This window comes from Psammomys obesus, unplaced genomic scaffold, assembly GCF_907164565.1.
Source record: "Psammomys obesus unplaced genomic scaffold, mPsaObe1.curated_primary_1811, whole genome shotgun sequence".
Lineage (NCBI taxonomy): Eukaryota > Metazoa > Chordata > Mammalia > Rodentia > Muridae > Psammomys > Psammomys obesus.
Genome location: NW_026596039.1, coordinates 20,908,741 through 20,921,086, shown reverse-complemented (window position 1 = coordinate 20,921,086; position 12,346 = coordinate 20,908,741). Strand labels below are relative to the sequence as shown.

Sequence of the window (12,346 nt, the reverse complement as noted above, 5' to 3'; positions counted from 1 at the left end):
TTCACCTTCAAAAGGAGCCCGAGAAGCAAATTGTGAAGTTCTAGGGTCTGGAACTTTTTTTTTTTTTTTTAGATTTGAAAATAAACAGTCAAATGCTGATCTGGATGAACATGGAGGAATAAAGAGAGAAGCACTACTGTCCAGCCTGGGTTGTTTTGGGGTGAGTAGAATGGCGGCAGCTTAGGCTAGAGGTGCCAACTTTTTCAAGGTCTTTCACTGTAGAAGTCAAGAAAACCCATGCATTTCTTCAGCGTTTGCTGCTTGGCTTCTGCTCCTATTAAAAGGAGGGAAAAAGAAATCAGAGTTTTTCCAAGGGAAAGATGGTTTTGAAATGACCAGCTTTTCAAAACAGACTGTTTTAGTGACAGAGACTTGAATCTTCAACTCTAAATGCTCTTCCCTTGTTTGTTGGGGAGTAGATTTAAAATTTGGAGAGTAGAAAAAGGCAGGTGGTGGATCATGGGATTCACAGATGTTTAACAAAAGATGTGAGGGGCAGAGAGAGCTGAAAGATGACCTATTTCAAGGGTTTCATGTTACATATTTGATACTTCAACCTAGGGAGGTCAAACAACTTGCATAAGTAACTTGAACATTTGATAGGTCCTAAATTTATCCATTTTTCACATGATGAAGCAATAACCAAAGCATCGGTTAATGAACTAAGAGGGGGAAAAAAGATCTGGAACCTTGCAGGAGGAGCTGAGCCAAACAGAGATGGTAAGAGTGCCCAGAGATGTGTGCTGTTAAGCTCAGCGTTTATTTTGGGTGATAGCAGCTCGAGTAACATGCACGATCTATTTCTATGAGATATTGCCGAAGGTAAATAAGCCTTAGGACGACTCACAAAGGTCTTTTTCCCTAGGTCCACAGGCACTTTTCAGAGTGACCACTGACGTGTACCTAGTCAGAGAAGCCTCTGATCCCAACGTCTACATGTTGGGCTGGACTCCCAGCTCGGCGTGCGGGGAGAGGAAACCTACACCGCAACAGGAGTATCAAAAGGACCAGGCTCCTAAACAAAGGGAGGAGCGGGGCGCGCAGGGGCGACAGCCGCCGGCCAGCGCTACCCCGGGCGCCCGCGGACGGAGAGGACACCCGCGCCTGCAGGCAGGGCCCGAGGCCTCCCCTCCGCGTGTGCCCCGGAGGCCCTCGGTCCGGGCCCTCCCGGCGAAGAAGCCCTCGGCGGCTCCGGCCGCCCAGCCGCGCCAAGCCCGCCAGCGACCCTCCCTCGGTCCCGCAGGCAGGCAGGGCGGATCCCGCCCGCCCCGCCCCATCCCCGCGCCGGCCTCCCCACACGCAAGCCTACAGAGTACTCACGGCGGGCGACCCCGGGCCGCGCGCGGCCGCCGCGGAGGGGACGAGCGGCCCGGGACGCCCCGCGGGGGCGGAGCGGCAGGCCAAGGGGCGGGGACCGAGGCGGGCGGCCGAGGTCGCGCACCCCACGCCTCAGCGTGCCGTCTCGGGCACGCTGGGCCACTCTGCGCATGCTCGGGAGGAGCCACCGAGGGCACGTGTCCGCTTCCGACCAACCGCCGTGCGAGCTGGACCTGGGCCTCGCCCCGCCCCCTAATGCCGGCCTGGGCGCGCGTGCGCAGTGATCATAGATTCAGGCGTGAGGGAGCGAGCGGCCGGCGCTTGCGCCCTGGGTCCCGGAGGGAGCGTGAGAGAGGGATGCTCCGGGCTCGCCAAAAAATTATGTTTTTCTATGCCGCCTCGTGTGGCTGGGAGGATTGCGGAAGGAAGGCCATCTAGCTTGTCTAATTAGAAATACCGAGATGTCCCCTTCTTGCAGATTGAAAATATGAATCAAAAGTTAAAAGTCTGAAATCTGACTCAACGCACCCTGGCTTTCCGCTCAAACAACTCTGCAGCTGCTGGGGACATAGCTCTCTTGGTAGCGTGCTTGCCCAGCATTCGCAAAGCCTCGGTTTATGCACAGCTGTGTAAATCACGCAATCGGTGTTCTCAGCGTTCAGGAAGTTGAGGCAGAAAAGTCAAGTTAGAAGTCTTCTGCTATATAGCGAATTCAAGGCCAACCTGGATATCTGAGACCATCTCAAAATTAACTAAACGAAAGGTTTTAGTCGGGGTGGAAGAGATGGCGCCGCCGTTAAGAGCAGCGGCTGCGCTTGCTGAAGACCTGTGTTGGGTTCCCAGCGCCTACATGGCAGTTCGCAATCTGTATTTCCAGTTTTGTGAGAGCCGCCACCCTCTTCTGGCCACCACGGCGACTAGAAACCAACGTGGCGCGCACATACATGTATGCAGGAAAACACTCATACATATAAAATAAAATTTAAAAAAAAATTTAAGCTCTGGTCAGTGGCGGTGCACGCCTTTCATCCCCCCAGCCTTTGAGAGGCAGAAGCAGGCAGATCTCTGTGAGGCCAGTCCGGTCTACAGTGCTAGTTCTAGGACACCCAAGGCTACTCCGGAAAAGAAAGGAAAGAAAAAGAAAAGGAAGATGAAGTGACTGTATGTGGGATCAAAGCTTGGCTTGAGCAGTTGGGGCTTTCTCACTGGATTCTAGTTTTTCTCTTTGCCTATACGTGGTTCCCATCTGGATAGACCAAAGGGTGCCCAAGCAACTGACTGCTAAAAAGTTTCAGTATTTGTTACATTGTAGTAACTGGGAAAAAAAAAAAAAAAGAATATAATTCAGTCTAAGGGTGCAAAAGTTCATAACAGTTCAAGACCAGGTTTGCCCTACTCATGCCTAAGGGTCACAGTCTTCTGAGAGCCATGCGGTGTGGAAATGTGCTCAACATTTAGAAAACAAAAGAGTTTTGTCCCCGTGAATGAAATGTCAAACTGCAAAATCTCACAACTTCCCAGGATTTCCTCTGTGGAACCCTACCCCCTTATGCCCAGGTACTCATGGCGAATACTAACTGTTTTATAGATGGCTAGGCTCTCCCTGACTGTGTTCATCTCCCTGTGCGCACATATCCTTAAGTCAGTTACCCGCTCCTTCCTTTCCTTCCTCCCTCCGGACTAGCTAAGACTGTAGGAAAGTACCGCCAAACCCATCCAAATTAGGAAGGTGTTGAGGAAATAAAAGCTACTTGAAAAAATCCAGTCTCGTTGAGGGTAGAAGGGACGGCCCGTGATGGTCCCTCACACCCTCACGGCTGCCTCCTTATTGTTCACAACACAATATTTATACCTTTTCCATGATCTGAACACTGCATGGCTTCCAAGTAGTCAGCAAGCAACTACACTTTTCTTCCCTTCTTAAGTGGTTTTGTGCCGACTCCTGTCCCGTGGGCTGGAGTCAGTCCTGACATAGGGAATAGATGGGGCTATGAAAACAACAAACTACAAAACATTGAATTAGTTGGTGGAACTGAGGTAAAATGGAGGCAGTAGGTAATCCTGTGCTGGGAAGCTAGAAATCCACTGTTACGTGATATGACGACTGTTTATACTGAGATATGGGTCGTATATCCATCAACAGTGGAGATTTCAGAGCTGCATTAGAAATAAAGGTATCTGAGCCGGGGGCGGCACACAACTTTAACCCCAGCACTCAGGAGGCAGAAGCAGGAGCATCACTGTGAGTTTGAGGACAGCCTGGTTTATAAAGAGTCCAGGACAGCCAAGAATACACGGAGAAACCTTGTCTAGAATGCCCCCTCGCCCTTTTCCCCCCAAAAGAGAAAGGAAAATGTCTGGATGTTGGAGCATGTTGGCCTCTTCCTGAGATTTCTAACAGAAGCTGAACAGTACATTTTGCTTCCTTAGGCAGACTGTCAAGACTAAAATAAGTGTACCTGTTGGTAACTATGAGAGTGAAATTTTCTTTCCTAATCTTTTTTTTAATTTTATATGTGTGTTATGTACAAGTGTGTACATGAATGTTGTTTGTATGTATAGGGGCACATTTGTATGCTCGTACATGAGGAGGCCAGAGGTTAATGCTGTAAATCATCCACCATATCTTTTCTGTCAGGTTCAAACAAACCCTGGACAAACAGCTAACTGTGGTGCCCACACTAAGGTGCCCGTGGCTTCCAGACTCTCTCAGCAGCTACCTGTTCTTGGCATCCCAGCTCCTCTCAGCTCTTCTCACACTGCTCTCTGTCCTAGACTTCTCCAGCTAACAGGCTCCCCTAGTCCCCCACCTCTCCTAACCCTGCTGTTTTGGTCATGTGCCCTCTTTTGCCCTCTCTCCTCTTGGCTCTCTTGCTCCTCTCTTTTGGTCCTCCTCTCTTGCTCTCCCTCTCTCTCCTTTCGTGGCCTCACTCAGACTAACCTGATCATGTTTAGTCTACTATTTTCTCTCCCTGCTAGGCTCTTCCCAATGCCTCTGGCTGTACTTTCCCCCATATCTAACATAAAAACCTTCTCCTCAACATACCTTGGGCGTATCCTCATTTTCTTCATCTCCCACCTCATTCATAGAAGTAGCATATCTCAAGCTCAAAGCTGGTGGGTGCAGCCAGTCCCCCCAGGCAGCTGGCTCTGAGCCCCTCTCCTTCCCTCTGGTCTGGAGTTATAGCAGTATACTCCCTGGTTCTTAGTGTGCGTTCTGAGGATCTGAGCTATGGCCCCCAACCTGTGCAGCAAGCATGGTAACCACTGGGCCATTTCCCCAGCCCTCTTTCCCCCAATCTAAAGTGAATGAGAACAAAAGGACCAAAGTGGGAAATCCAGGAAATACCGAAGTTTAGAGCTTAGGCATATCCAGGAAAGAAGGATAGAATCCTGATCATCAAAACCACACTTTAAGTACTTCTTTCCTCTTCCAAGTTAAGATTTATTTGGCTTGGAATTAGGGTTCTGCTGCTTGCCTGTCCATCCTGTGCAGTGCATTAGGCACAAACTTCATGCACCTTTTTGGATGCCACAAGTGACCTCCTCCTTTCTCTGTGGAGTCTACCCTTCCTATGCCAAGTAGCTCCTCTGCTTCTACATCTTTGGTAGAAAGGCACATTGGCCTTCTCAACACCCAGTGAGCAAATGATGTACCTGAGAAGAACCTGGGAGTTGAATTGCGGGGTGCTAGTGGAAAATAAGAAATGAGGAAGGGGTGGAGATGAATAAACCATTTTTGAAATCCCCTCGGTGAACTGCTCTATGATGCAGTGTTTTCTTGAAAATCTGACATGCTTAGAAACAAACCTGGATCTACCCTGTGACTTGCCCTTTCTTCACAGCATATGAAAAGCAGCTGTCAGCACAGTGCTACACCATTTCAATTGCCTCCTGTCTTTTTCAACCCCCCCCCCCACCATCCTGGGTCTCAAGTCATTTTCATATTTGCCCCATAGTCTGCTTTCCAGAAGACGTAAGATGTAGACATGTAATCAAAGTCCCCATCTCAACACAGGGTCCTAACGATGGAGAACTGATTTTTCCTATTTAACTGCAATTAATCTAGCCTGGATGGCTAGCTTTCTTTCGGAGCCCAGAGCCAAAGTGGCTATGTCAGACCATTTGTGGACCACTTACCTGGAAGATGAGCTCTTTCATCAGGCTTTCTTCCTGGGTTCCTAAATTTTCTGCTAGGCACCAAACGCATCTCTTGGGAAACACCAGACTCAGTTTTCAGCCTATCATGATTAGCTGGGTAAGTAAGGTCTGTAGAGATGAGACCAAATATAGACAGAAGAGAAAGCTAGAAGTGTTGCAAGAGATTTGCTCACACTGTGAACCCTGAGATTGTGTTGGTTACTGGAAAAACCTGTTTCTAGTTGTGGTGTGGCTCAGCCCTAGCACACACCTTTAAATTCAAGAGCTTTCTGCTTGAATATTGTAAACGGGATTAAATAAAGTCAACCATAGGTCAAGAGGCAGAGCAAGAAACCAATTGACAGGTAGTGAACATAGGGGAAAATCACACAGTAAGAGGAAGTCGGGAGGCTGGATAGAGAGGCAGGAAGTAGAAGGGAGGACATTCAGTTTGAGAGCTCTTCCTTCTTTTTGGGTATGATCTGAGGAGGAAGGTCACCTCGGTGCATTCTCTGTCTCTCTGAGCTGACAGGCTTTCACCCCAGCATCTGGTTCCCAACTCTTCTTAGGTAAAATTGAAGAACCAAGATTTTGTTGAAAGCCACATGGGAGTACAGGTCCAGATCCAAGCTGGAGGCTGAAGCCAGCTACCTGGCCTGCTCTGTCTCTGAGTTCAGCTACCTGGCCTGCCCTGGCTCTGAGTTCAGCTACCTGGCCTGCTCTGGCTCTGAGTTCATTAAGTCCAAAGAACACCAGACTGTGTAATAGTCAAGTACACTGGTCATGGGGAGGCCCCGAGACCACAGCAGACTATTGAATACCTACTTAGCTGCCTGTGTCATGATGGGTGTGTCAGCAGTCTACGACTGGACCTAGGAAGGAGCACGGAGCTTCTGGAGCTTCTGAGACAGTGCAGTGGTTCTCAACCTTCCTGATGCTGCGACACTTTAATACAGTTCCTCAGGTTGTGGTGACCCCTAACCATAAAATTATTTCTGCTGCTGCTTCATAACTGTGATTTTGCTATTGTTATGAATTGCAATGCAAATATTTAATATATAGGCTAGCTGATAGGCAAACCCCAGAGGGTTGTGACTCACAGGTTGAGAACCAGTGCATGAGTGTCTTCTTTTGAAGATATCTTGTGTATTCTGCTCCATTGAGGCAGGAGTGAGCCTCCAGATATGATCAGAGCACATAGCAACATAGCCAAAGCTGCTTCTGAAGTCAGAGGTCACCATGCTCATCTCAGACCAAATGTCTTTTTTCTCCGCATTCAGGATACCTCGGTTGCATCTAGGGAAAGATCGAGGGCTGAAGACTCTACCCACAGTCTCCAAACTATTTAGGTTTTAAAGTGTTCCAGATTCTACATTAGCTGACAGACTCTGGTCAGTAGCCCTTTGTCCATGTAGCCTCCATGTGAAACCTGGCTCTGGCTGGAAAGGAAGGCATACAGGAAGCTGCAGACTGGGGGCTAGATGAGCACCTGTGTGGTTGCCTCAGTCCTAAGTATCTTCTTGAGGTTGAAACCTAGATGTCATCCCCACTCAGGAGTTTGACTACCTTATGAAGGTCAAGGTTGCTGGAATATGGCCATCCAAGAATGGAATGGGAGCTATCTCCTCAGCATGACAGGTGGACTGTCTTAAAAGCCAGGAACCTGCAGATAGAGGAATGTTCATATTGTAACCTTTGTCATGATGGCTATCATTGTCAACTTGACACAACCTAGAATCACATGGGAGAACAGTCTTAATGAGGAATTGGTATATTGTTCAATAGGGCTGTGAGCATGTCTGTGAGGGATTGTCTTGATTGATCTAGGATGCAGCTCACCATGGGTCTTTGTGCTGGTCCTGAACTTAGGCAGAGGGTCCTGAACTTGTAAAAGTAGAGAAAGGAGCTGAATACAAGCAAACCAGCCACTGAGCAAGGTTCACACTCATTTTCCTTTGTTCTCGCTGTGATGTAATGTGACTAGATGGCTGACATTCCTGTGTGGCTTTCCCACAATGATGGACTATATCCTGGAACTGTCCCTCTCTCTCCTAAATTGCTTTTTGTCAAGGTATTTTGTCACAGCAATAGAAATAAGCCTGTTGCTAAGAGGTATAATTTCTGAGCCAGATGAAGACTCAAAAATGAGCCTCAGCAAGGTTGCAGAAACCATGGCAGCTCCTAGCCCACAGGGGGCTCAGAAAACTGTTAATCTTCACACGGGGGAATAGACCGGAGGTGCTGAATTGCCAAGGCAATCCTTAGATCCAAATCCATGAAAAACTGCATGATGGATGCTTTGATTCCCGAAAATCCACCTTCTCAGGGATGTCTACAAAAGGGCAATAAAGCAGACATTTCCCAACAGAAAGGATGGAGGGCTATTACTCTGCTATTCAGAAGAAAGTGCTGTAGGTCTGAGTCCACAGGTTTCTCTTTTGTCTTATTCCAAATGAGAGATTTTAAAAATTGTCTTCTACTCTCCATCCACTATTTTATTTTGGTTATGTAGGAGTGGATAAATCAGCCTTTTGACCACATATTGCAAAATCTTAAGAGCACATCTAGACCTCATCAAGAATCACACATCACTGAAAGACGAGGACTGGGTAAAGCAATTGCATCTGTAATTGCTTTGTCTCAAGCCAGAAAGCAGATCTGTGTGTGTTTTAATTGGGCCTAGGATTATTACACTGTTAGGCAGACACAGTTTGGGAATTGTATGTTTGTCAATAAAAGTTTAGGTGGATACAACAAAAGGTAAAATGTGCTGGGTAAAAATTGCTTATCTGCTGATTACCTTTTCATTTGGGGAACTCTTTCTCCCCCTTCCTCAGAGACTTGGAAAAAGTGGTCCAGTTTTTCATCTTAGAGGTATGCACATCCTTAAAGCTGAGAAAAGTCTTCCCTAGGGTTTTAGAGCTAGAAGCAGTGAGATCAACATATAAAAGGAAATGGAGAGGTGGAGACATCATTTAAACCCTCAGAACCAATGGTACCTGGAGGCAGGTATATCCTTTGACCTATTGTTTTGTAAACTATTTGATTTCCTAAAGACTTGAAGATGTTTTTGTTGTTCATACTTGCAAGTGAAAAGGGCCAGACTATTACAAGCGCACACAAACAAAAACACACCACCATGTTGCTCAAACCCAGACATTCTACAGATTTTCCATAACCTTACCAAGGCTCGGTAAACTTATTATCTAAGGGACCAGATAAATGTTTTAAGCTTGGTGAGCCACATAGGGCTCTGGCTCATCATTTTGTTTTGACAACCCTTTGAAACGTAAAAACTGGAACTGGAGATATGGCTCAGTGGTTAAGAACGTGCTCTGCTCTTGCAGAGGGCCTCACCAGGCAGCTGACAAACACCTGTAACTCCAGTCCCAGGAAGTTCAGTGCCCTCTTCTGGCCTCTGTGGGAATCTGCACCCATATGCGATTCCCCACAGAAAGAGACATGTACACACACTTCAGTTTAAAAGAAAACATCAAAATCCTTGGGAAATTTTTAAAAATTACGCTTAAAAATAATTGTTAATATGTAGATCACACAAAAATATGTCACAGGCCAGGTATGTCACAGGCCAGGTATGGCTGACTGACCATAATTTGCCAACCCTTGATCAACTAGACTGGGGATCTAGTCGGCCAGACCCTACAGTATGAAGTAAAATAAGTTCCACATTGTTTCAAATGCCTTGACATGAGTCAGTACTGAGTTAAGGTTCAGGGTAGATTTAGGAATAGTAAAAGGGTCTTGACTCATCTATGACATAATAGAATCTGAAATATGTGATTATTATTTCTTAGTCATAAATGCCTTTTCAAAATGATGCAGCTGCTCAAAGACTTCAGCTATGTCAGTTCATTCTTGACGGCTGTTCACCTTAGTCCTAAGGAGGACTTTCACGGACCTCTCCCAACATTAGAGCTTCAGTTAGTTGTTCCCTGCTGGTACAGACATATGCTGCATGTGCTTTCATAATCTGTACTTTCCCTTAGCTCCTGGTACCTGGTACCTGCCTGAGCCCTAGAACAACGCCTACCACCTAGCACTGAGAGAATTGTATGCTTTTTGGTGACTATCTGAGGTTTGTTTCTGTTTGTGCCAGTGTGTGTGTGCACATACATGCAGAGGCCAGAGTACAACTTCAGCTGTCATTCATCAGGTGCCATCACCTGGCTTTTTTGAGATAGGGTTTCTCACTGTCCTCAAACTCCATCGGGCTGAAATGGCTGGCTAGTGAGACTCAGAGATCCACTAGTCTCTGTTGTCCCAGTGCTGAGATTACAAGTGTATGCCTGGTTTGTTTGTTTTCGTTTGTTTTAACGTGGGTTCTGAGGAACTGACCACAGTCCTTGTGTGTCTCTCCACGTGTACCCGAGGCACTCCATCTGTGGTTGGCACTGTGCTGGCCCTCGTGTGTCTCAGCATCAGTTTCTTTCCCAGCTGGCGATTGTTTGTGGATATAAACCACACCTTATCCGGGAATGTTACTGAGGAATCTAGTGTTCATTCTCATTACTTCCAAAAACCGGTCAAAGGCAGAGGAACAGGTGGAAACACATTTTCAAAGAAAGGGCCTGGAAGGAATTGTCTTCTTTCCCACCCATATCCTTCATTGTCCTGGTGATAGCAGATGACAGGCCTCCAGCAATGAACCACAGTACCCCCACCAACTCTGTGGGACCTCAACTCAGGTAAATCCATGACTTAAGAATGGGAATGTAGGACCATGCATGGAGATAACCTAGAACCCCTGCACAGATGTAGCCCATGGCAGCTCAGTGTCCAAGTGGGTTACATAGTAATAGGAACAGGGACTGTCTCTGACATGAACTAATTGGCCTGCTCTTTGATCACCTTCCCCTGAGCAGGGAGCAGCCTTACCAGGCCACAGAAGAAGACAATGCAGCCACTCCTGATGAGATTTGATAGACTAAGATCAGAAGGAAGGAGAGGGGGACCTCCCCTATCAGTGGACTTTGGGAGGGGCATGTGTGAAGAAGGGGGAGGGAGGGTGGGATTGGGAGGGGAGGAGGGTGGGGTTTATGGGGGGATACAAAGTGAATAAAGTGTAATTAATAAAAAAAAAATGGGAATGTAAGTTGTTCCCCCAGAAAAAAATGTGCTCAAGGTCCCGCAGTCCAGGAGAGGCTGAGAGAAGCAAGGTGAAGCAGATGCTCTGTGCTGAGTCGTTTGCCCATCTCCCAGAAGCAGGCAAGGAAGCACCACGTTGATCAGCTTTATATGGTACCACTGTACACAACAGACAGACAAGGACAGACAGACAGAGCACACACCACGTCTAAGCTGAACACTGCTCGCCACCTAAAAGCACCGTGGGTAAGCACACTGAGACACACTTGCATAGGAAAGATGTACTTTTTAAAGGAATGAATTAGTATTTTGGCAAAACATCTACTTCCCTCCCAGGTCCTGGGTAGAGAGGGACCACTAATTCTGAAGCTTCTACGCAGTGAAAATTATCCCCTTCTCAATGGCAGTATTTACAGCAGCAAGCCTTCCACGTCTGTCGCCACAGCCCTCTACGTTTACCTTGAGTCTACTTTACAGGTGAGCAAACTTAGACTAAGAGACAGAAGGTGGCCTGGAGCAAGGGACACTGGGGCAGTCGCAAGGGGAGGGGAAACAGGAGGTTCCTCAGCTCAGCCCAGGGTGAGGTCGCAGTCTACCTGGACTGGGAAGGAAAAGGCTCCCTCTTTCTTCCTGCCTGGGGAGGCTGAGGCTCCACAGGAAACGGTGTCAAGAAGCAAAGGCAGGTTCCCAGTTTTGAAGCTGGGGCCTGCCCAGGAGAGCAGAGGCCAGAACAGGCCCCAGTGCCTCCTGAGGCCTCTCAGGGATACTGTCTGAGTTTGGGGATTGTGGGCTCACATTTCCATTACCCTCTTGTGGCTTGAAGATGAGCCTAGACTTCATATCCTTTATCGCTTTTTCAAAGGGCAGGATAAGGGAGTAGCTTAAGAAGGAATGAGACACAGGACAATCTCTCCACAGCCTCCTTGGCCTAGGCTGGGGCTAGCAAGGGTCTCCTTCACCCTGTCTCCTAGTGATACTTAAAGGCAGCTTTTATGAGACTCTATACTGTCTTTTTTGTCTCTCTTCTGTTTTTTTTTCTTTGTTTTAATTTATAGATATATATATATATTCTTAAAAAAGCAATAGTCCTTTGGTCCCTAAATACTACGGAATGATATGATTTTGAATGAAGTAAGTCTGGGCTTCCCTTGCTGAGAAGCCCTTGGCACCCCCAAGGCCCTCTGCTGGTTCCCTTAGGTCAGTCGACCCTCAGGCAGCACTGGTCACCCTGCCAGCCTGAGTGCTCCGTAGAACAACCCACATGATGAGTGGCCTGAGCCCCAAGCGCCAGCCCTGGGTCCGATCCACCTCCGCCTGCTGCCACTCCTTCTGGAACGGCCACTCCAGCATTTCTGTGCTTCTCTCTTTTCTTTCTTCTCACTCTTCAGTTTCTGTTGTCGGGTATTAATTGATAAGGAGACAGGGAGGGAGGAGACAAAAGTCACCTTAGAGGGTAAGACAAGAGCAGCCTGTCTCATCTGTGGCTAAGTGTCAGGCTCATCTGTGGCTAAGTCTCTTTCAAGCAGCATCCTGGCCACAGAAGCCAGCCCTTGCCTAGATCCTAGGCTTAGCATTGTAGCCAATGCTCCCCAGAGAGTTTCTGGAGCAGCTTGCGTGAACTGAGGCCAAGTAGATCTGCAAGGACAGCCCATCTCTCCAGGCTGAGGCCCTTCCAGGAACCAGGGCCATGTCACCTCACTGCTCTTCGCCCACTGAGCCCTGCAGGTCTAGCTCCTGACCTGCAGAGCCAAGGGGCTTCTTCCTTTCACCTCCACACTAGCTG

The 12,346-nt window shown here is 47.7% G+C and overlaps 2 protein-coding genes across 13 annotated transcripts in view; both read right to left on the bottom strand.

Moving 5' to 3' along the window:
* The window catches only part of Parp6 (poly(ADP-ribose) polymerase family member 6), a 33,212-nt gene extending 31,752 nt beyond the window's left edge, over nucleotides 1-1,460 (bottom strand). For 6 of the 7 annotated variants that reach the window (XM_055621959.1, XM_055621961.1, XM_055621964.1 and 3 more), the window contains exons 1-2: nucleotides 1,321-1,460; nucleotides 6-274 (exon numbers count right to left, since the gene is read on the bottom strand). The gene's annotated coding sequence lies outside the window, so the exon portion shown is untranslated. Of the gene's footprint in view, nucleotides 1-5; nucleotides 275-1,309 lie in introns of all 7 variants that reach the window. The other variant, XM_055621960.1, reaches the window with a different exon arrangement.
* Nucleotides 1,461-9,250: 7,790 nt separating this feature from the next.
* Nucleotides 9,251-12,346, bottom strand: part of Celf6 (CUGBP Elav-like family member 6) — a 31,237-nt gene continuing 28,141 nt past the window's right edge. For all 6 annotated transcript variants that reach the window (XM_055621773.1, XM_055621774.1, XM_055621775.1 and 3 more), the window contains one exon: nucleotides 9,251-11,954. The gene's annotated coding sequence lies outside the window, so the exon portion shown is untranslated. The remainder of the gene's footprint in view (nucleotides 11,955-12,346) is intronic.